The 23,553-nt window shown below is 47.1% G+C and overlaps 1 long non-coding RNA gene across 1 annotated transcript in view; it reads right to left on the reverse strand.

The window, feature by feature from the left end:
• Nucleotides 1-4,982: 4,982 nt before the first annotated feature.
• Nucleotides 4,983-23,553, reverse strand: part of LOC133229002 (uncharacterized) — an 80,678-nt gene continuing 62,107 nt past the window's right edge. The window contains exon 4 of the long non-coding RNA XR_009730436.1: nt 4,983-5,769. This is a non-coding gene — a long non-coding RNA (uncharacterized LOC133229002). The remainder of the gene's footprint in view (nt 5,770-23,553) is intronic.

Raw genomic sequence — 23,553 nt, forward strand, 5'->3', positions numbered from 1 at the left:
AGTGTGGGCAAGTCAAGGTGAGGTCTGAGACGTAGGTGGGGCCCAAAGTATCAGCCTTTAAGAGCCAAGATCAGGAGACTGAATTTTGTTCAAAAGCCTCCAGAAGGCTTTGTAAGATTTCCAGCATGCAGTGATGTGAAGTGACCTCCCTTAGGGTCATTACGTTTATTGAGTATTCCAATTATTGACTGACTTGCCGCAACCTCCCCCATGTCCTGTACACTCTGAGGGAGAAACGTGCCTGCTCCGTCTTTACAAGCTCCTCTCCTGGTCCTAAGAAACTGCTCTGGGCTCCTGCAAATATTTGTTGAATGAATAAAGAAATGAAGGAAAGATGGATGGACCCGTTTTCTTTGCATTTGTCTTAAACCTCCTCTTGGTTCTGCCTCATCGTCTCCTAGGGGAAAGAGTGTCAACTTGGCTCTCATTCTCTCTTCTCTGTGAAAGAAGCTCTGGGGCTGGTGCAAGGAGATGTTCCCTTCACGGGCGGGAGATGAATGGGCTGGATCTAACACACTCCCACGTGAGCCCCTCAGCGCCCGAGGGGCTGAGCAAGAGTGATGATCAGGAAGCAGGGATGTTGGGGAAACAGTCGGCAATTCAGTCCTAGCCGGCAGCTCAGCACAAGATAAATCGGACCTTTGGAATTCTAAATAAACCCGCCTCCCTGGATGAAATAGCCAGGGTTTGACCCCAGCTCTGATGCCTGGCCCTGGAAGGCACTCCAGAGAGACCTCTGGAGCTCGAGCTCCAACCAATGCAGGATTCAGAGGGGAACCATGGGTTGGTTCAGACACCCTGACTCCAAGATGCAAGAAACACTCGGATAGGAAAATGTCCCATCTCTGACTGGTCACTTTAACCCCCTGCAAACCTCTTCTCATGCTCTCATTCTCTCTCTGTCTCCCGTTTTTGGTCATTTTTTAGTAATGCCTCCTGGGGGTCTGACATCTGCCTTCTATCACACAGTGCTAAGGCACAGATGGCACGAACATTTCATCAGCTTGCTGCTTGAGACTGAGCAACTGCCCGCATGAGAAGCCTCCTGAGGTTTCATCAGGGCTCAGGTGGATAGAAGCTGAAATTGATTAGTGATGTCTGTCAGGACAGATGATGGGGCACAGGGTCTAGTACCACAACCTTTCCATTCTTTTCTACAGGCTTGAACATTTAGGCAAGTCTTGTCCCACAGAGAAAAAAAAGGCAGGGGGAATATTTTTCTCCAGTGCCTGTGATTTTGGTTTTAATTCTGCCTCAATGGAATAATAATAATATCTGCCACAATTAAGTATGTAAAATATGCCATGTATTGAGTTAAGTGCTTTACATGTATTATCTCATTTAATCTGCATGACTTCCCTAAGGTCAGAACTAACTTTCACAGGAGGAAATTTGGTCTTAGATAAAGTGACTTGCCCAAGGACTCTCAGCCAGTAAGTGGCAGTTCTTGGATTTGAACCCAGTTCTGTAGAATCCAGTGGATTAACGATTCCACAGTCTCCCTCAGCAGCTGAATCTGTACCCCCTCCCCACATCACACACACACATGAATCTCTCCTGTATTTGACTTTGTCTCTCCTGCTGCAATAAAAGCACAGTCCATCTTAAAAATCCCACAATCTAAATACACGACCCAAGAAGCCCTGCGGTTGCACTGCCCAGTAAGAGTGATCACTGGCCACATATGACCAATAACTAATAACACGAATGCAGTCAGTCCAAACTGAGATGTGCTGTAAGATATAAAATGCACACCTGATTTAGAAAACTCAGTAGAACAGGGAGAACATAAAATATCACACTAATAATCTTTTATGTTGATTACATGTTGAAATTATAATACTTTTGATAGAGTGAGTTACATAAAATATATTATTAAAATTAATCTCAATGGTTTCCTCCCTCTTTTTTCCCTCTCTCTCTTTTTTAATATGGCTAGGAGAAAATTTAAGATCACACTTGTGTCTTATAAAATATTTCTAATGGACAGCACTGCTCTTGAGATCTGCCACTTACTCCAACCCTATAATTTTCCACAGGTAAGGAAATTGTCCAGCAGCATCACCTGTGTTAGACTAAGGCCAGATTTGAGCCTGGAAAGAACATTCTTTCCTACCCCTCCACTGCTCCATGTCCAACACTCTGTCCACACTGACCATGCAGTCCAGCATCACACAGCAGCTCATGTCAAACCTAGGCAGTCTGACTTCAAAACCTGTCCCACCAGCCTGCACCCCACACTAGGAAGGGCTGAGCACTGTCCCCTTGGGGAGTCTGGTCTGGGGACCACTGTGAGCTACGCTCAGGAAGGCAGGAGTTTTTTTCCTCTCGGAAAACTATATTACACAACGTATTTCTTGGCCAAACCTTCAAGAGGGAAATTCTGCTAGAATTTAAAATTACTGGCATTTCCTTCAGGGTAAGTGACATTTTGTATTCCATCAGAGAAGACACACAGTGTGGTTCTTGTTTCATTGTGGACTCCTATTTTGCTTGGTCCAGCCACACCTTCCACTCTGTCTCATTCATCCATTTGCAGATCATAACGGGGGACCCAACACACATCAGGCACTGTGTCAGAGCACCAGTGACATCATAGTCAACATCCTGACTACAGTTCTTCCTTCCAAAGTAGATAATATGCTGTATTTTCAGCTCCCTTTACAAAGCATCACTTTTTTTTTTTTTTTAATCTGGGTACTGTGTTGAGGTGGGGAGAAGCAAGAAGTGGGTGAGAAATACCCTCAGTGTATTGCTCAGAGTTGGGGTGGAGTAACTGAAACGGACAGAGGACTACAGTGGGGTCAGCCCAGAAGCAGATGGCAGGAACACAGCAAGTTCTGCAGCCAAAGCCATCCTCCTGCTTCACCTCTCTGCAGCAACCCGGTCTGCTGCAATCTGGTGGCGCAGTCATTAGCAGTCAGGAATGGAGGCCTCTCTCTGCATGAGGCAGTTCTCCCAGCATCCTCCATTCAGTTCAGTTCAGTCACTGAGTCGAGTCTGACTCTTTGCAACCCCATGAATGGCAGCACGCCAGGCCTCCCTGTCCATCACCAACTCCCGGAGTTCACCCAAACTCATGTTCATTGAGTCGGTGATGTCATCCAGCCATCTCATCCTCTGTCGTCCCCTTCTCCTCCTGCCCCCAATCCCTCCCAGCATCAGAGTCTTTTCCAATGAGTCAACTCTTCGCATGAGGTGGCCAAAGTATTGGAGTTTCAGCCTCAGCATCAGTCCTTCCAATGAACACCCAGGACTTCTTCCTCAAAACCTCCCCAAAAGGTTTTTCTCTGGGCTCAGCCATAAACCTTGCTGGTAGACAGCTAATACCCTGGCTGACTACAGTTCTACCTTTTGGAGTTCCAAACTTGGAGAAGAGGAGTTTGATTTTCAGAGGCCACTGGGCTGACTTTGGCTTCTGGGGCAAAGATGCAGCTCTGGATGAAACTGTCTGTGAATGGTCCCAAAAGGAGCAGCATCTTGCCAGGGCCTGGAGTCTAGTCTCCCTGGGAAACTTAGGGGTTTATTCCTGTTAGGTTTTGAAGGATAGAGAAATGGAACTACTAACTAGCTCTCCATGGAGTTGCTGAGAAGACAAACTGTGATCTTGTGCGTAGAGCATTTGGCTTGAAACCTAACTACAAGAAGTACCTGAGAGTCATTTTTTCCTTAGCTAGAACACTAGGTCCTTGAACGAAGCCTGGTACCCACAAACCTTTGCTCTAGATCAGGTGACCACGCCCTCACCCTAGTCACAGCTGATTGGACAGAGATGGGCACATGACTTGCGGGTGACCAATCCTGAGGCTGCTGACAACAGAACTCTTGTAGAGATGGTTTCAAAGGGATGAGGAGCTAGACCAGTGCTCCCCGGGGGACAGGATGTATAAAACTGGTGGCAAGTATATGATTTAAAGTATTTTTTTAATTGTTATGCTTTTATTTATGTATGTAAGGAAAATGCTGGCTTTCCATTTATGGTACTGATTATGAGTTCCTTTGTGATACATAATATTAAAATTCACCAAGAATTGGTGTTTGTAAACATATGAAGTAAAATTTAGCCCGCTGGTAGGTCAATAATGGGAGAGTAGAAGCGGAATGACACAGCAAAGGCCAAAGGCCACACTCTTCCCCAAGGTTTGGAAATGAGAGAAATAGATGATTGAAGGTGGTGGTGAGGGGCTGAGGTAATGGAGGTGGAGTTAAATGGGAAACAGCAAAACCAAAGCCCTTGCAGGTTGCTCTGAGGGAGAGGGGAAAACACAGAGGGTGGGAAGCTGGTTGGTGGTAAGACAGGAGACTGTCTTTCTAAAAGAGGAGAGAGACGCACACTGAAGACAAAAGTAGAGATGGAGAGACAGGCAAAGAGAAAGACAGCCAGACAGAGAGAAATGGACACAGGCGGAAATAGCCAAGTTACTTACCTCCAGGCTTCTTAGTCTGCTTCCACTCCACACGTCCCTACAGGAAATCTGCTAGTTTCCTGAGATACCTTGAGTGAATCTCTATTCACATCAGAAGCCCCAATATAAATGAATGGATAAGAAGGAATTGTATTTTGAATATCCTTGGGCACCAGCCAGCAGTCTTTAAACCTACAGCGGCAGACAATGAGGAGCCAGAGTGTTCTTGACAGAGAAACAGGAAGGGACTAGAGTGAGGCAGGTGAGGTGCCCAGGGAGAACTTCAAGGAGATACTTGCAAGCTCAGATATCAAATCCCAACAGATGGCTCATTTCTACAGTTCTTGAAATTTCATGGAATGTACTGATCAAAAAGAGCGTTGGCCATTATGTGAGCTCCGACTCTGTCCAAACCATGGATGGCCATCTCTATAACTCTGCTACTCTGGAAGCAAATTGAAAGAACCAGTTGGTATATAATTTAAATTTTGCTAATGTGTATTTACTATCTGCACCCAATTATCACCAATCAATATAACTGTTATTCCTTAATGGGTGAAAATTGCAATTCCGGTGCCCCAGATCAGCATGGGGTGTTGCGTCTAATTGGGACAGAAGTTATTCAGGAGCATAATGAAAATGTAAATTCCTACACATTAATCAAACAATTATTTCTATAACCATAAGACAGCTGATCCTAAACTTAATTAGGAAATAAACAAAGTTAATCAGTGAGCAGACAACATTTACTAATCATATATGTGTCGCAAGAAAAGAGATATTAGGCAGTAATTCATTACAACATCCCAAATGCCAACCACTCTACAATCCCCAAGATTAGTCTCCCAGCTTTAAGGAAGCAATACGCAAATTTTTATTAAAGCATTTTTCTGCTTTAGGGTCTAGGAGACACCAGTGAATGAAGAAATATATTACTGTGTACAATAAATAATAGCACCTCTTTAAATATCAGAACTAAGAACTAGAAATGTACTTATGTGACATAGTGGACCATCCAGCTCAGTTCGAGCTTAACTATCAGAGTTTAGTTCTTTTCAAGTGAGAGAGAGGCAAAAAGGAAGCAAATTCCAGTTCAGACATAAAAATTGTAAGAAGACATAAACCAAAGCCGATTGTGTTTCTCTCTCCACTATTCATCCTTAGCTTCTTTTCAAAACTGCTGCTCGGTACAATTTTGTGCCCAGACGTGAATTCTTCTCCTCAATTTTCCTTGGCTTCTGATTGGTTCCTGGGGCTTTTACTGTCTTTGATGGCTCTGTGAGGTTCTCCCTGACCATCATGCAATTCTGATGATGGTGCAAACCCATCCAGAAGTTTCCAAAGGTATCTTTGCTTTCTCCTCCTGGAAGTAGAAAAACATACAGAATGAAGACATTTGAGAGGCTGCTGGGAGAAGAATACCTAATAGGAAAATTTCCCAGGGAGGAATATGGATTTGGCCAAGATCAAACTACATAGCTGAATGCAACAGACAGCTGACCATGGGGGTGCTGTCAGCGAGCCATGCTTGTGCGTCACATGCTGCTGTGGTCTGAGTGCCCCTCAGGTATCACAGGCTGAAGTCTCAGTCCCCAGAGGTGATGGTTTAGAAGGTGGGGCCTTGGGGAAATGATCAAGTCATAAGAGTGAATAGGATGAGTGCACTTATAAGAGATTCCAGAGAGTTCCACAGCCAGTTCTGCCATGTGAGGACACAGAGTGAAGTCTGCGACTCAGAAGAGAACCCTCACTCAACCGTGCTGGTACTGAGATCGCAGACTTCCAGCCTCCAGAACCATGAGAAATACATTTCTGCTGTTCATAACCCATCCAGTCTATGGTATTTTGGTTACGGCAGCCCAGACGGACTAAGACACATATGTCAATGTGTTTAACCCTCACAACAATCCTCTGAAATAAGTACCATTACCATCATCCCAGTTTGTTCTGATGAGGAAACTGAGGCACAAAGAATTCAAGAAATGGGGCCTGTCACACAGCGTGCAAGTCACAGAGACAGGATTCACGCCTGCTGAACCAGGAGCCAGAGTTTGTGGTTCACTGCTGATGTTCACTGGCTGAGTTTGGGTTTTTTTACATCTGTGCTCCCAGTGTACTTTGTGCCTCCCCAATTGTACTATTTATCAGTTGGTGTCATTGGGAATTTTTTTTAAAGGTAAGTTATTTGTAATTAATTAATTATTATTAATTTCTTTATTGTTGGCTGCACTGGGTCTTTGCTGCTGCATGCAGGCTTTCTCAACTAGGCTCAGTAGTTGTGGCACATGGGCTTAGTTGCCCTGTGGCATGCGGAATCTTCCTAGATCAGGGATTGAACCCGTGTCCCCTGCATTTGCTGGTGAATTCTTAACCTCTGGACCACCAGGGAAGTCCTCGATAGCTAATATAAAATGTTAGGCATTTAAAAAGATGTCAGGTTCCATGATGAAAATCGCTCTTGGCCCTCTTGCCCTCAGCTGCCCAGTTCCCCTCCCCAGAGGCTGCAGTGGTTCTACTTCCAACCTCTACGTAAGCAATTACATTGTCTTAGTTTGTGCTTCCTCAAGAGCAGATCTCAAGGTAAATATCTGGGCTCAAGTAGTTTGGGAGATTATCCTAGGCAGCATGGTGAAAGAGTGAGGAAGTGAGACAGAAAGGGGAGGAAATCCAAGTGTCTGTGAGTGAGCAGGTTACCACCATGGGTTATTAAGGCTCACTTCTTCTGGGACTTCTGGGAGGCACTGTAGATCATGTTTCCACCAAGGGGGCTCCAAAGTCACTGAGGATGGTGACTGAGCCGTAATATTAAAAGACTCTTGCTCCTTGGAAGGAAAGCTATGACAAATCTAGACAACGTATTAAAAAGCAAGAGGCATCACTTTGCCAACAAAGGTCCATATAGTCAAACCTATGCTTTTTCCAGTAGTCGTGTATGGATGTGAGAGTTGAACCATAAAGAAGGCTGAGGGCTGATCCTAAAGCAAATTAACCCTGAATATTCATTGGAAGGACTGGGCCTGAAGCTACAGCTCCAATACTATGACCACCTGATGTGAAGAGCTGACTCATCAGAAAAGACCCTGATGCTGGGAAAGATTGAAGGCAAAAGGGGAAGGGGGCGGCAGAAGACGAGATGGTTATATAGCATCACTGATTCAATGGACATGAATGTGAGCAAACTCCAGGAGATAGTGAAGGACAGGCGAGACTGGTGTGCCACAGTCCATGGGGTCTCAAAGAATCAGACGTGACTCAGCAACTGGACAACAACAACAACAATCCCCTATTGGCTGAGGGTCACTTCAGGTGTTTATTTTCTAGAAAGAGCCTCCATGTGCATTGAAACAGCCTGCAGACAAATGCTAAACACACACAGGTTATTTTCTCTTCAGTACACTTGGCAAAATAATGTGCACATTATTGTATATTCTTTAACCTAAGAATAAATCTTAGCAATCTTTCCATATTAGTGAATATAAGAATATACAAATTCTTACATAGATATAGTATCATTTGTCTCATCGGTCTCCTACTCTTGGTCATTTGGGTGATGGAACTTTGGAAACTTTCATCATTACAAATAATGCTGAAATGAATAACTCAGTACACGAGTCATTCTGTGCATGGATGAGTATCTGTAGGTTAACTTTCAACAAGTGGAATTGCTGGGTCAAGGGTGTTAATGCTGGGGTGTTAATGCTGCACCGTTAATGTTGCCACACTGTCCTTCCTAGGGGTTGCACCTATTTAAACTTCATGTAATGAATGAAAGTATTGTGCTTTGATGATTACCAACTCATTTGCCTTTCGTTCTCTCTGTATTTTGGGCTTCTTGGGGGCAGCAACCATTTTGGATAACACCTAACACATTGTAAATGCTCCTTAAATCTTTGAACGGGTGGATGAGTGGAAGGATAAATAGATGGAAGGATGGATAGATGGATGGATGAGGGACATATGAATAGGTGGATGGATAGATGAGTAGATGAATCACCCTGAAATTGTCCTTCTTGAGGAGACCAAGATGCAGTATAAAAAATAAATAAGTAATAAACCAGAAACTAGAAATTCATTACACTGAGCAGATCTCCTTCAGTATCTGCTCTCGTAGCACATTTTGTGCTCCTGGGAGTAGCAGGAGGAAATTCAGCCATGGCTGGCCAGAGGCAGGCTGCTCACAGTGGCTGTGTCTGCACAAGCCAAGGCAGGTCATTCCTGAAAGTCACTGGGCTGGCAGTGGTCAGGAGCTCGGCAGCCCCGTCTCAAGAACAGAGTGGCCACTCACTCCAAAGTTGGTAGTAACGGCATCAGGGTTTAGTCGGAGGCTTGAAGCACACGGTTCTTGTGTGCGTGCGTGCACGTGTGCATGCTCAGCTGCTTCAGTCATGTCCGACTCTGTGGCCCCATGGACTGTAGCCCGCCAGGCTCCTCTGTCCATGGGATTCTCCAGGCAAGAATACTGGAGTGGGTTGCCATTCCCTCCAGGGGATCTTCCTGACCGGGTATCGAACCTGCACGTGGATTCTTTGCCCTCCTGAGCCACCTGGAAAGCCCACACTGTTCCTACTTCAATTTTAAATTATGAATTGATTACAAGAGCCATACTGTCTAAGGACACTTTCATCTGCACCCTCCTTAAGATGAATAAAATACTCATTGCTCATATCAAAGAACAGTATTATAATTGAGGGTGTAGCTTTGACTGAGAAGGTAAACCCAGCCCCCAACTCCAGCCTGTGTCAGCAAGTCCCCACACCCACACAGCCTCTCTGCTCAATTTTCTCTCCCCAGAGCCCTACATCCTTCCTTTCTCAAAGCTTTGCATCTTTATTCTTTCAAAGACACAGCTGGCCGAGGGACTGGATGAAGAATTTGGTTCTCCCCCTCACTTGTTCCTGAACAGATCTCCTTAAGCTGCAGTTTGTTTATTTCCTGGAATTTCTGCCAGCCAAGCAGACCCTAGGGAGGGGCACGTGGGAACGTCAGGAAGAGAGTTGAGTCCCATGCTTAGAGCCAAAGCATTTCCATTATTAAAATAGCATGCAAAATAACATTCACTTTGTCCAATGGAAATCTATAGTGTATACTTATTATGGAAACTTCAGAAAGAACCAAAAAACAAACAGAAGAAAGTCAAAGTCTACCCACGCCCTTAAGCAGAGATTATTACCCTTAGCATTTCAGTCAGAAATCTCATGGTCTTTTTTTTTCTTTCTACCCACATAGTCATTTTTCATCACAAAAATGACACATATGGTGCAAACTCTCGTGGTCCAGTTTTTCCGCTTGACGTTTCATGAGAGTCATCTCCAGTCTTTCAAACAGGCTTCCATTATTTTTAACAACTGCATAATAGTCTGTTGGGTGGCTATAACTTAGCTGATTTAACCTTCTCCCCTTGTTGGCTATTTAAGTTGCCCCCTTCAATTGTTATAAATTGTACCACTGGCAAGAATTATTGTCTTTTCAATAGGACTTTTTTTCTCCCAGATATTTCTGAGGTTTCTCAAGGGTAACCACCCATAGGTGATGGCTATCATGGAAGAGGGAACGCGACCTATTGCATAAGGGTGATGCCTCATTGCAAGAGGACAGGGGGTGCTTCTCTTTAAACACCAGTGAGGGTGGATCTTCTATTCCTGGGGGAGGAGATATAGGGCTTTATGCCACTGCCCTGCTGCCTCCTGGCATTCCAGTCTTGTGCCGTTTTCACCCTGACCTCTACTTGGCCCTTTATTGATCTGTCCCCATCTGGGTACAAACCCTTATTTTTTACTCCCAGGGCATAGCCAAGATTAGACCATCAAGTTTGCCAAGAAGTTGCTGAACGTGCAGGAGGGATTTACAACCAAACGTGTGATTTATTTCTGCTGCTCTTTGAGGTGGCTCCTCTCCAGGTCATCAGGCTCCAAGCCCATCCTATCTGCCTTGCCTGGCTGCCCCTTGCCTGGCTGCTGTCCTGCCTCCAAAACCCAGGGGTAGCAGATCCCACCGCACCGAGACTGCCTTTGAGCACTCCTGCATTCCTGGGTGCAGATCTCCATGTTTCAAATGCCACCTCCACTGTCCTCCTTTCCTGCCCACCCTTTGGCAGTGGGAATGTGGAAATAAATGAAGACCACTGAAATGAGAATAAGTGAAGGACTGCAGACATGAAATTAAAAGACACTAGCTCCTTGGAAAACAAGCAAACCTAAAGAGCATATTAAAAAGCAGAGACATCACTTTGCCGACAAAGGTCCATATAGTCAAAGCTATGGTTTTTCCAGTAGTCATGTACAGATGTGAGAGTTGGACCACAAAGAAGGCTGAGTGATGAAGAATAGATGCTTTTGAATTGTGGGGCTGGAGAAGGCTCTTGAAAGTCACTTGGACAGCAAGGAGTCAACCCTGAATATTCATTGGAAGGACTGGGGGTGAAGCTGAAGTGCCAATACTTTGGTCACCTGATGCGAAGTGCCAGCTCATTGGAAAAGACCCGGATGCTGGGAAAGATTGAAACAAAAGGATAAAGGGACAGCAGAGAATGAGATGGTTAGATAGCATCACGGACTCAATGGATATGAATTTGAGTCAACTCCAGGAGATAGTGAAGGACAAGGGGAGCCTGGCATGCTGCAGTTCATGGGATCACAAAGAGTCAGACACAACTCAGTGACTGAACAACCATGGCAAATTTATTCAGAGGTGGCTCTAAAGCAGAGGAGTAAGTCACAGTCACTTGCATTTGGCAGAAACTCAAAAGCCAGCAAAGAAGTGGGAGAGCTCGGTAGTGGGAAAGGGGGAAGGTATTGGAATGCCCTGGTTTTCAGCCTGAGGAAGCTGGAGGCAGGCATCCTGTATGTACCAGAAGAAGGTCTCCTAGGTATTGGCTGAGACTGCATATTTTCCTTTTCCTGGTCAGTACTAAGTTGGAAGCGTGGACAAAATTGGGGAACCTGGCAGTTACTTTTCTTTTTTTGCTCACACTGCGTTGCGTGTGGGATCTTAGTTCCCTGACCAGGTATGGAACCCTTGTCCCCTGCAATGACACGCCTTAACCACTGGACCACCAGGAAAGCCCCAAGAACCTGGCAATTATTGACCAAGCCCTTACCATTTGGATCTAATCGTTGCAGGGGCTGTGGGTCAGAGTTCTGTTCTTATATATGGTCTGGCTATCATCCATCCACTTGTATATTCAGTCTCAGAACTGTCAACTCCCTTTATGAGATGCCCCACTGGATAACCATAAAGGGGTGGCCTGCTTCTTTGGGCCCAATACAAGGTGATCGCATCAGAATAAAATCACCCAGTATCAGTACCTTTCAGGAAGTCTGAGTAATTTAGTCTTCCTTACATCAGCACTTGCCTAGAAAACATCCAAGCTAAATGTTGTGTCTCATTGCAAGTGGTGGTAACCAGCAGAAGCTGATAAAGGGTCACAAGCTCTTAGAGACCTTGAACACCAGGCCTCACTGGAAGTAACTGAAGATGCCCCCTGAACAACGGGTTTGTGATCTGTGTACAGACCCGTGGACTCATTGGTCCTGTCCACAGAGCTGGCTCCCAACCCATAATTAGCATGGCACTGTGCAAATTCCTTTCTAGCACTTATAACTCCTGACTTCATCACCTCTGTGTGTGATCTGCTCAGTGAAATTCCTCGCTGGCTTAACAAGAGACTTTGTTTTGTAATTTTTTTTTAAAGCTCTATGGCATTTGTGTATTTTTGACTACACCGTCTATGTGACCTTCAACTGCCACGTCCAGGTTGGGCTCCCCCAAGCTGGACCAGGCCATTTTGAAGCTGGACTTTCTCATCGTTTTTTTTAAATTAACTTTTTATTGGAGTACAGTTGCTTTCCAGTGTTGCATCAGTTGCTACTGTGCAGCAAAATGAATCAGCTGTACATGTACATATATCCTCTCCCTTTTGGACTTCCTTCCCATTCAGGTCAGCACAGGGCATGAAGCAGAGTTCTCTGTCCTATACAGTAGGACTGTTCTCAATAGTTATCTATTTTATACAAAGGGCTTCCTCATCCCTTTTGTGGCCATCAAGACTTCTGCCCCAGCTCCCCATCAGCAGTGCTCATCGTGACAGCATAGAAATCCCTGAAGACAAGCAGTACGAACTGCACCTCCTGCACAGAGCTGGCTAAACCCACACAGGGGAAAAAAAACCTGCCCACCTCAAACAAAACAAACTCTCCAGAGAATGAGGAAGAGCTTGGCCTAACCGTCTGTGTTCAGGGTAACAGGTGAATTCACAGCTTTTCCTGAAACAGTTGACATCCACTTACACGGCCAAGGGACCCACGTTCAGGTAGTCTTTCCAGAACAAAAGAATAGCACGCCCCCAGGCATTTAAATCTCCACCACCTGCCAAGCCAAAGACCGCTTCCAGTTCTAAACTGAGAGTTTTTCCAGCCTCTGCCAGCCCCAGTGAGATTTTTATACCTTTGTGAAAATCGGACAGGGTGCCCTGTTACATCTGTGAAAGCAGAATGGTGCAATCCACCACTTTTTCATCTAAAGATTTTTCTAGTGCATTTAAAATGGAGTTTTAATTGGCCTAACAAACACAAAAGTTTTACATAATACGAGATTGTAAACTCCACAAAATCAAGAGATAGAATTATCCATCTCTCATTCTCACAGAATAATTTCCCTAGAACCGTGATAGTGAAAGTGAAAGTCATTCAGTCATGTCTGACTCTTTGTGACCCCATGGACTATACAGTCCATGGAATTCTCCAGGCCAGAGTACTGGAGTGGGTAGCCTTTCCCTTCTTCAGGGGATCTTCCCTACCCAGGGATCAAACCCATGTTTCTCGCATTGCAGAGGCATTCTTTACCAGCTGAGCCTCAAGGGAAGCCCAAGAATACTGGAGTGGATAGCCTATCCCTTCTCCAGCAGATCTTCCCAACCCAGGAATCAAACCAGGGTCTCTTGCATTGCAGCCGGATTCTTTACCAACTGAGCTATCAGGGAAGCCCCAGAACCATGATAATAGTAGATAAATAAACCTGATAAATATGTTTTGATTGAGAGAATGGAAATTTCTCAGGTATATTATAGGTCGAGAGAGAGATTTGTAGACCAGATACTTAAGGGCTTTGCAGATGGTTCAGTGGTAAAGAATTTGCCTGCCAATGCAGGAGAAATGGAAGATGTGGGAGACTCAGATTTGATCCCTGGGTCAGGAAGTTCCCCTGGAGCAGGAAATGGCAATCCACTCCAGTATTCTTGCCTGGAGAATCCCACAGACAGAGGAGCCTGGCAGGCTACAGTCCATGGGGTCTCAAAGAGTCAACATGACTGAGTGACTGAGCACACACACACTCAAGAATATCTGAAGTGTGCATGCATTTGTGGAAGGAGAGAGAAAGGCTGGGATGGAGAAAGAGTGAGAAAGAGAGAGAGGAAGAGAGAGACAGACAGGTCTTCAAAGTAAACACTGATCTGATTTATTAAAAAACTGAAGGTTCAGAGAGAACAGACTAGAGAGAGGTGAATTCAGGAATGACCACAGAGAAAGAAGGGCCTTTCCACTGCTGTGTGACCTTAGGCAAGTGTCTTTACCTTTCTGATCTTGGTTTCCTCATTGGAAAGAATGAGGATTTTCTACAGTCTTTCTGATGAGCTCCTCCATGTAAAGCGCTAATCACAGGATTTAGCACAGAGTAAATCTATGTAAGTATGAGCTGTTAAAAAAGACTGGTGGTTTAGTTGCTCAGTTGTGTCCAGCTCTTGGGACCCTGCCAGGCTCCTCTTTTCACATAATTCTCCAGGCAAGAATATTGGAGTGGGTTGCCATTTCCTTCTCCATTAAAAAAAAAAAAAAAGATTATATTTCACCAAATCTAAAATGCCATTGATTGTTAAGACACGTTATTTCATGAGCCATGGGAGATGAGGAAATGGTGCCAATTACCCCGTGACACAATGCCTTCATGTCAGTTGAAATCAGAAACATCCTGAGTTCAGAGACGTTACCATGTAGGGAAAGTGTGCGCCTTAGAACCAGTGAGCTAGAGTGTAAAGGTAAAATTCATCTTTTTCAATTACCCTCTTTAGAACAAGACCCCAGCAGAACCTCCACGATCTTCCTACTTTCAGAGAAAGCAAGGTCGCCTGGAGAGGTGAGGGAGCTGCCCTTCCCTCACTTACGGAGGCAGACTCGGGAGAAGCAGGTTGGATGCACCTTCTCTAGCCCAGGCTGGTATCATCCTCCACACACAGCACGTGTGGCTGGCTGGCTGAGCTTTTCTTATTCACTCCATGGGATTCAGACTTGTCACAGGAAGGAGAGAATCCAGCTTTACAAGACACTCAGGACCTGACCCCACCCTGTGTGATCTCTGGCAACTGCCCCAGGGTCTGGATTTTAACCTCCCTGGCAAGCCATGATTCATGGCCTCCTTCTCAACACTTGACAGGAACCTCTCAGAATCTGCTGAGGCCACTCTGACGGGAAATCCAAGTGTGTGGGCATTTTAGAACTATGTCCTTCTGCTGTCGGCAACGGGGAGAGTGTGCAGTCCAGGCTCCCCAGCAAGGAGACACACAGGGAGGCATCCTAACCCCTGAGTCTGAATGGACCGTGAGCAAAATCCAAGAGTAATGGGTCTGGAGTAATGAATTCCAACCTCAAAAAGGATAGTCATCAACCACGGCTACTGAAAATGTATTGGTTATGTGCCAGATAATTTTCAGCATGCTTTTAATGTTAATTTTCAAGCAGTGCATATGTGTGTGTGCTCAGTCGTGTCCGACTCTGTGCGACCCCTGGATTGTAGCCTGCCAGGCTCCTCTGTCCATGGGATTTTTCAGGCAAGAATACTGGAGTGAGTTGCCAGTGCCTTCTCCAGGGGTTCTTCCCCACCCAGGGATCAAACCTACATCTCCTATGTCTCCTGCAATGGCAGGAGGATTCTTTGCCCCTGTGCCCCTTGGGGAACCCTTTGTAAGCATAACCTCATTTAAAAACACACCTGTGTAGGTAGGTAATCGTAAGCTCCATTTTACAGATGAGGACACCGAGGCTCAAAGTTCCAAGGCTACGAAGAGTTGGAATGAGGATTCGAAGCCAGGTAGAAATGACTCTTACCCAAGATCCCTGAGGACAGGGGAGAGTCGTGAGATGAGGCTACAGAGGGCTCTCCTAGAGTCCAGGGTGGCCATCTGGGGAATAACTTTATGCTTAGCAGCAGGAGAGGGTTTTCAAAGTGTTTCAAGCATTTGTGTCTCAAAGATGGCAAAGTTCTCCATCTACCACCTAAGCGTTTATTTCTCATTCACATGTCTCTGAGTCAACTGAATCTAAATCTGACTGGTCCAGGCTGGGCTCTGCTGTGTTTGGCCCTGGTCGGGCTGCATCCACATCTGCTCCATGGATCCCTCATCCTCCTCAGACTAGTGGCCTTACTCGAGTGGCCTGTTCTACTCAGGCTAAAGGCAGGAGGTTGAGGGGGCCAACCAGTCAGCACAGACACTTCAAGTCTTTGGATGACATCCTGTAATATCTTCTTGGCCAGAGCAAGTCACGTGGCCCACGTCAAGGGGTGGGAGGCATGGTCCTCCTCGGAGATGCTTGAGGGAGTGAATTATTTGCTGAATCAAGACCTGACATCCTGCATCCTCCTTGTGGGGCTGTTTTTCCTGAATACATGGTGGTCATTTGGCCATGATTAGGGCAGAAACCATTTCCCTGGCCATAGTCGGATCAGGGCAGCCAAATTATTGGAGCATAGTTTTCCTTTTCACTCATAAACTTTGCTCTGTCACCTCCAGCTATAAGCTGAGTTCCTCCTCTGAATTCTATACTTGTAGCCCTCTGATCTGAATGGGAAGGCCCTCTCTTTTAACCAAGGAGCCCTTATTCCTGAGGAAGCAATGCTGCTCACCAGGTGTGGCCACCTGAGCTGTGTGCTGTGTTCAGTTGCTCAGTTGTGTCTGACTCTTTGTGGCCCCATGGACTGTAACCCACCAGGCTTCTCTGCCCAGAGAATTTTCCAGGCAAGAATACTGGAGTGAGTTGTCACTTCCTACTCCAGGGGACCTTCCTGACTCAGGGATTGAACCCGTGTCTCTTGTGTGTCCTGCATTGGCAGGCGGATTCTTTACCACTGTCATCACCTGAGGGCCAGGTGATAATCACTACCTCTGTCGTGTAACTGATAGACTCTCTTACCTGGAGCCTCTCCGCCTATGACCACAGTGAGCCTGTCTCTTTCTCTGTAGCCTGTGGTCTGGGACAGCTTCCAGGAAAGACATTCATTGCTCAGTGGGCCTCAACTTGATGCCTTAAAAGCCCTCTCTTAATTGGCCACTCCCTGCAGGTCAGCATTGTCATCTTGGCCTCAGGCCCTTTCATGTGCTTCTCTCTGGCCAGCCCTGTGGTCCCGTGACTATGAGTGACCCACCCTGTTTCCTGATCTGCAAGCCTATATGCTTCCTTCAAAGAGCATCTTTATCTTTTTTTTTTCCTCCTCTGAGCTTAGTTCAAATATCTAGGTCATTGGGCCTTCACATAGCCCCTCTCGGCCATACAGGCTGCCTGCATGTCCCAAAGTCTGCCCCCGGGAGTGGCACTTCCCCTGGATGGCTCCACGGGGCAGAGTGAAGACCAGGCACTATTTCCAATCTTCCATCAGCACCTTCCTCTCTCCCCCTGCCCCACCAGGAGCCCGTTCTAACGAGCGGAACTTCCCCTGTGCCGATGGGGCTCATCAGACTGGGATGAAGAGTAGGGTGTGAGCGGCTGTCTTCCCCTTGGGATGCCCCGTATCAGAGGGGCGTTAATACTGCTGCTTGGGCATCAAGCTTCAAGAATCTGCTCCTCTTCTTCTCCCTATGACCCATGTATCCAGGTGGCTGACCTGGATGGTGGATGGATTTTACTTATTAATTTGTTTTATTTTTTGGCCACTCCATGCAGTATGTGGGATCTTAGTTGCCTGACCAGGGATTGACCTCGTGGCCCTGCATTGGAAGCTCAGAGTCTTAACCACTGGATCACCAGGGAAGTCCTGGGGATGGATTCTTATCTTCCCACTGAGAATCCCCATTCCTCCATGACAACTCGGGCTCTTCTATTAGCATAGTGTCATCATGCTAGACCATGTCTCTTGGGGTGAATTCTCTCCCGGGGGCTCCCTGAGTGATGGCAGGGGTGGCATTCTAGCAGAGATCCCTACTTCTCAATCAAATGAAAGCCCACTTTCACATGAAATAATTTTGTTTACAGGAATAGAAGTCAAAAAATCAATCCAAAGCCTGATAAAGGAGAGAAGACTTTAGAGAATCTGACCTGGAAAGAGAAACACTTTTGCCCAAGCCAGATCCTTAGCGCATCCCCCAGTAGAGCTGCAAAGTCGGTCTTTCAATGTGTCATGATTAGATTTCCATTTGGAGTTAACATCTTCCCAACTGCTGAGATCTAAAAAGGTCTCTGGCCCAAGCAGCAGGAAGACAGGGGAACAATCAGCATCGTTATTAATAGTCTGCATCTAATTTCAAGGGTAAAAGACGGGGAATTGGGGGTGAGAAACGAGGGGGCCACACAAGGCAAAATGCCCATGTTCTTTGCAAGTGGTTGATTGAGTTACACCCCTGATTTGAAAGTGTCCTGAGTGGTCCCCTCTCTGGTGCAACCAATTATCTTCCTGTCTGCAGGACCCAGGGGGTGCATTAACAGGAAACCAAGGTGATTAGCACAAAATTGAAATATCCCCTCTGGGACAAGAGCAAAAACTGCATCTCAACCACACTCGGCTGACTCCAGCCAGAGGCCCACGGACTTTTCATTTGTCTCTGAGTCTGCTACAGAACATTCCGGCTCCATCTGGTCACTGAGCCATAAATATTCTTCTCTGCCACCTGACCAGAAGTCCTGGGGAAGGCATGGAGCTCCAGATGGAGGGCCCAGATGATGGACAGACTGTGTCCTTCTCAGGGTCCTCAGGGATGCAGGGACAGTCAGGGAACCACAGATGAAAGAATGAAACAGCCCACGATTGGACAGAATTTACAGGAAACCGTGGTCACCCGAGCCGGTATCTCTCAGAGTGTGGCGCTCACAGCTAGGTGGCTCAGAAACAGGGCAGTAAATAACAGACAGAAAGCCACTCTCTTTGGGGTCTTAAACAGCAGTGAGAAATTCACTCCTTCTCAGTTCTCTCTCATCCTCTGATTAACCCAAGGAGGAAGTCTATCTTTGGTGATAATACGTCTCTAATACCTAACACCTGTTAATCTGTCCTGACATATCCAGGAGTCATCAAGCCCCAGAGAAGACCCTTAGGTGGCAACAGCCTCCAGCCAGAATGCAGCAACGCTCCACTGTTCAAGATTTACACTGGGAAACGGCATAGCATCCCTTCTGCCAGATGCTTTTGGTTAAAATCAATCCCAGGACCAGTCAGATTCAGGGGGAGGACAACAGCAAGATGTAAATATCAGAAGGCATTTAGTTTAATTTTCTCTCGCTAAGTTGTATCTGACTCTTTCTGATCCCATGGGCTGTAACCCACCAACCTCCTCTGTCCATGGGATTTTCCAGGCAAGAATACTGGAGTGGGTAGCCATTTCCTTCCCCAGGGGATCTTCCCTACCCAGGGATTGAACTCAAGTCTCCTGTGGCTCCTGCATTGCAGGCAGATTCTTTACCACAAGCGTCACCTGGGAAACCCCACCAGAAGCCATGTGAAGTCAAAGTTGCTCAGTCGTGTCTGACTCTTTGTGACGCCATGGACTATACAGTCCATGGAATTCTCCAGGCTAGAATACTGGAGTGGGTAGCCTTTCCCTTCTCCAGAGGATCTTCCCAACCCAGGAATCTAACCCAGGTCTCTGCATTGCAGGCAGATTCTTTACCAGCTAAGCTACACTGGAAGCCCCCCATCAGAAGGCATAGTTCGCTGCTATTATCCAGATATCCACCGCACTCTGGAGTCTGAACCACTCACTTTGCCACAGAGTTGTGTGCGTGTGTGTGCGTGCTCAGTTGCTCAGTCACATCTGACTCTCTGTGACCCCATGGACTGGAACCCACCAGGCCTCTCTGTCCATGGAATTTTCCAGGCAAGAATACTGGACTAGGTTGCCATTTCCTCCTCCAGGGAAAATGACCCAGGGATCGAACTCACATCTCCTGCATCTCCTGTAGTGGTAGGTGGGTTCTTTGCCGTAGGGTTGGAGACCTCTTTTGCGATTTAAAAACACATATTTCATTCACTTCATACATTCTTTTAAGCTGCACATAGCAGCTCAGACCTAATTTGTGCTGGGGTCAGAAGTCATTAAGGGACAATCGAATAGGATTTTGTCAATGCCCTCGGCTTGCTCTTAGTCTGGCCTGCACTGGGACCACCCAGCACCAGATGCAGAGCAAGTGTCAATCAGTCACAAATCCCACCTCCGATGCCTAGAGCACTGTGAATTGCAGTTGGTCAGTTAACATGCTTCAGTGCTTCATCCTCCATGTCACCATCTGCATAAGGCGAATGATGCTTCTTGGGCAGGTTCTTATAGGAACCAATAAGATCAGCGTACGGAAAGCATTTAATACAAGTTGGTGGGGACTTCCCTGGGGGTCTAGCGGCTAAGACTCCACGTTCCCAATGTGGAAGGCCCAGGTCCCATTCCTGGTCAGGGAACTAGATCCCATGTGCCATAACTAAGAGTCTGCATGCCACAACTAAGGATTCCACATGCCGCAACAAAAAAGATCTCTCACGCCGCAACAAAGATCGAAGATTCTGCATGCCTTGACTAAGATTCGACACAGCCAAATAAATAAATATTCTTAAAAAATACAGGTTGGTGAATGGATGTGTGTATGAGGAAGTGAATAAGGGAGTGAGGGAGTGAAAGAACAGATCCAGAGTCTCTTCCATGCCAGACATGAGGCAGGGATCAAGGGACTATAGAGTTGAGGGGCTAAGTCCTTGAATTCTGAGATCAAAGCATTTAGGTCTAAATTCCAGCTCTGCAGCTCAGTTGTTGCATGACCCTCTCTGGATCTCAGTTTCCTCATCTGTAAAATGGAAACAATGGGAACACTGTCTACCTTACAGCCAGTGTCAGCTGTCACTGGGGATCCAGAGACCACTAAATTCTGCACAGGGCAGCCGGCAGAGGCCGTCAGTCCCTGCGTTCCTGCCTCCCAGGGTGAAGGCCTGTAGGGGCTGTGGACGCCAGCTGTCTTGGCAGCTACTAATTCTGGACCGTCTCCAAGTGTAACTCAGACCCCGAAGAGAGAATCTGTAAATGAGGCCTCCTGTAAATCACAGCTGACCACTCTTTATCAGGCCCCCTGTGCCACTTTCAGATCCAATAAAGCCAGGCCCTGTCGCCCGACCCATGACGCCACCCCCTCACCATGATCAGAAACCCTGGAAAGAAGGTGTTTCTGAGGCTCATGTTCTGAGACCCGTGTCCTGACTGCCTCCATCAATCAGGAACTCACAGGGCTCCACACGGCTGTGATTCCACCCTCCGCCTCCCCGTCCAGTTAGGCCATCTGATTCATCTCTCCAGTTTAATAAAAATAGTATCCTCCCGGGCTCCCGCCAAGGCCAGAGGCAGGCAGGATCCCTCCAACATTTAAACCAGGCCAGACCTTAATTAGTCGGCACCATCAATATCACTTTTCCCTGTGATTAGCATTTCAAAGTAAATTCCACGTCTAGGGCTGTCAGCATCCAGGAGCCTGGCAGAAGGTTGTTATGTGAAGTAGGGGAGAAAAAAAAAATTCACACCATGGAGAAGGCCTGGGATTTCAGAAACTCAGCAAGTCTGCCCAGGCCCCTTCCTCTCATTTGCTGGCTCCACACCAAGGTCCCCAACTGGCTCCATGTTTCCCATTCTGTCCATGGGCCTGATCTTCACCCGCTGAGGTCTGGGTCAACAGGAGGTAGGTGGAACCATGAGAGCTGTAAAATAAGGCCTACAGGCTAAGTCTCCCTGGTGGTGTGCTGTCTTTCTAAACAGGAATTCTCTAGGCAAGAATCCTGGTGTGGGTTGCCATTTCCTTCTCCAAAGGATCTTCTCAACCCAGGGATTGAACCCAGGTCTCCTGCATAGCAGTCAGATTCTTTACTGTCTAAACCATCAGGGAAGCCCCAAATTGTACACAAAACCTCCATTTCTGGCTTCTCCAGGAAAGTGCAAGATCTGGTCACACTGACCACCTCTCCTCCCGTGGCAGCGTCGTAAGAGTTGGGCAGCAGCTGCCACTTTTAGACAGTCTGCCGCAGTCCCCACTATGCCCTATCGTCCTGTACCTGGCTCTCACATCTGTTATGCTCAGGGCCTTGGTGAGAACTTGAGTTCTTGTCCCCTCTTATAGGGGCTGGTTGGATGAGGCAGGACTGGTTATAAAAAATGTTGGAGGAAGGGGCAGAAAATTACCAATGGGTCTGCAGACGATTCGGAGGTGAGACTAAGAGTCTGTCCTCTGGAGAAGAGGAGGGGAATGTAGGCAGGGACAGACAGGTCTCATCGGGTATGAAGGAAGCACCTGACAGAGGGCGCAGGGCCGCTCAAGCTGACCCTGACTCCCACACACTCCCAGCTTCTCTCTGTCTTTAACTCAGATCTCATGAAAACCCTGAGACGGGGGTCGGGGCAGGGGGAGAGTAGAATGAGCACCTGGATGGGGACAGGATAAACGGGTCCCAGCCCGGATCTGTCGCCGCCCTGATGGATCACCATGGCCGTGCTTCTCCGTGCCTTGGTGTCCGCTCTGTAAAATGAAGCTGTTGCACTGGCTCACTGACTTCTGAGCTTCCTGCCAGCTCCCTGTCACTTGTCCCAAGGGAGAGGCTGAGAGACCAGAGGCTCTCTGAGCTCTGGAGAGGGATGGAGTGACACTCCCTGGTGGGTTTAGACACCTCCCCCACCCTTGATCATCTCTACCACCTGCTCCCTTTGTTTAGATAAATGAACAGTTTCTGAATCTTAGGTAGAGGACTTTGCCTAATGTGCAAGTTCTAGGTCAGGTCCCCAGCCCATGGTTCCAGGAAAAGGGCACCCCTAGACACCACCCAGAGAGAGGTTGTGGCATTCATACTGAGGTCCACCAACCATTCTTAAATGTTCATTCAACACAGGTCTTAAAAATTTGTCTTAAGCATCTTTCACGTGCCAGGAAGTGTGCAAGATCCTTGGGCTGTGGTGTCTAAGAGGGGTGTACAGAGAATTCTGTTGCTGACCTGACTCCTATGGCTCTCTCAGAGAGAGAGGGAGATGGAAAAATGGATGGATGGATGGATGGAGAGAGGGAAGGACTTCACAGATCAAGTTCTTAACCATTCCCCTGACCTTCTTATTCCCTTTTCTCTTGTGTCTCTTGTATTCTACCCTCTGTTCCTACCTTCCCTATGCTCTGCAGGTTGAGTGGGTAAAAGAGTTCAGATCAAAGACCTGTTCTCTGCCCCCTTGTTTGCATTTCCGGGTTTGGGGTCTGGTCCCACTGTCTGGGATCATGGCCTGCTCATTCCTAACCCCCTCACTCTCCATGTGTCCACTCAGAACTTCCCAGGAGACCCTGCTGTTCTAGCCCCTGCCCTGCAGAGCAGAGACCCCAAGTGACAGGCCAGTGCTTCCCCCACTGAGAAGCCGGCTCCCCTGGGGGAACCTCTAGATTCAGAGGTGGGTGGGAGGGGGCGGAGATGGGTAGTGAAACTGAGGATGCTTCTGAGACCTCGGTGATGGCTGGGCTGTAACTGGAGACGGCATCTCGCCTCCTCCTCCCAGGCTCCAAGCACTCTTCTGAGAATATTTGCTTTGGCATCTGCAGGAAGCTGGCAGCATGAGAGTGGCTCCAGAGGTTGCTGCAAGGAAGGGCCAACAGGCAGCTTCTTCCCGAGTGAACCCAGCTCCTCCCTGCCATCCAAGAGTCTCCCGAGGGAGAGGCTTTGCTTGCTTTTGAAGGGAGGCAGAATATACCGAGGTCTTTCAGGGTCAGGAGACAGGGTCTGATGGAGACGTCTGTTCCTTGAGGCATCAGCCCACGTCTGGACCAGGACAGACAGTGCTGTGGGTCTGGAGGACCTACCCACGTGTCGTGTTCTGCCTCTTGTGTTCCTCCACTTGGACAAAACAAAACAAAAAAATGCTTTTCATGGATGGCCCCATGCTCCTAGGGTCCCATGC

Source organism: Bos javanicus, chromosome 17 (genome assembly GCF_032452875.1).
Source record: "Bos javanicus breed banteng chromosome 17, ARS-OSU_banteng_1.0, whole genome shotgun sequence".
Lineage (NCBI taxonomy): Eukaryota > Metazoa > Chordata > Mammalia > Artiodactyla > Bovidae > Bos > Bos javanicus.